A 1123-nucleotide genomic window follows, 5' to 3' on the forward strand; every position below is an offset into this window, starting at 1 on the left:
ATCCTTCCCCGCAAAGGGAGGGGAGTGTGCGAGAGTGGGAGCGTGCGAGGGATGAAGACACGGGAGTGTGCAAAGGCACGGGGGCACAAGGATGTGCAAGGTCATGGAAGTGTCCAAGGGCACGAGGGCATGGGAGGGGACAGGGGCACACACGGGCACAGCATGGGGGCACAGGAATGTGCGATGGCAGCTCCATCCCCGTGTCCCCGCAGGAGCTGCCTGGCTGCCCGGGACCCCTATTGTGTCTGGCTGCCCTCCAAGGGCTGCGTCCCCTTCTCCGAGGACCTTCCGTGAGTGTCCCTCACATCCCCTGTGACCTCGTGGGGCCCTGCCCCATGCGGGGATACACCGGGGACCGAGGGTGATGTCCTCTCTGTGTGCCCCAGGAGCGGCTTCCAGCAGGACGTGGAGGGATCCCTCGGGATCAGTGGGAGCTGCCAAGGTGAAGTGGGGGAACATGGGGGACACGGGGAACATGGGAATATTTGGGGATTTCTGTAGACACGAGGTCACAGGGGGGTGCAGGTGGTACCAGGGTGACACTGGGGTGGCCCTGGCCACATGTGGGTGATGCTGGAGGATGGGGTGGATGTGGAGGGGACACGGGTGGGCTCCAGGGGACGTGGGGGAACCTGGCCCGACCCGTTCTGCTCTCACAGGGGCAACGGCTGCAGGGGATGGCGACGAGGATGGGGATGTGGTCCATGGTCAGTGACATTGTCTGGGTACTCTGGGGAGGGACCCCGGGGACCAGGGAGGGGTGTCCCAGGGGTGAGAGAGGGATCCCAGGGAGCAGGAGAGACCCCAGGGACTGGGGAGGGGGGACTGCACGGACTGGGGAGGGACTGAGGCATCGGGAGGACTCCAGAGACAAACATGAGACCCCCAGGGACAGGAGAGGGACCCCAGGGAAGGAGAAACACCCTGGGGTGGGGGGACCCCAGTGACCAGGAGGGACTCCAGGAACAGGAGAGGGATGAGGGTGGACCATAGGGACAAGGAAGGACCCCAGGGATGGGAGTGGCACCCCAGGGACGGGAGGACTCTGGGAGGGGGAACCCCAGGAGTGTGAGTGGGACCGGGGGGGCTCTGGGCGGGGGGGGCCCGGACCTCCCATTGCCTC

This window comes from Corvus brachyrhynchos, unplaced genomic scaffold (assembly GCF_000691975.1).
Source record: "Corvus brachyrhynchos isolate BGI_N302 unplaced genomic scaffold, ASM69197v1 scaffold787, whole genome shotgun sequence".
Lineage (NCBI taxonomy): Eukaryota > Metazoa > Chordata > Aves > Passeriformes > Corvidae > Corvus > Corvus brachyrhynchos.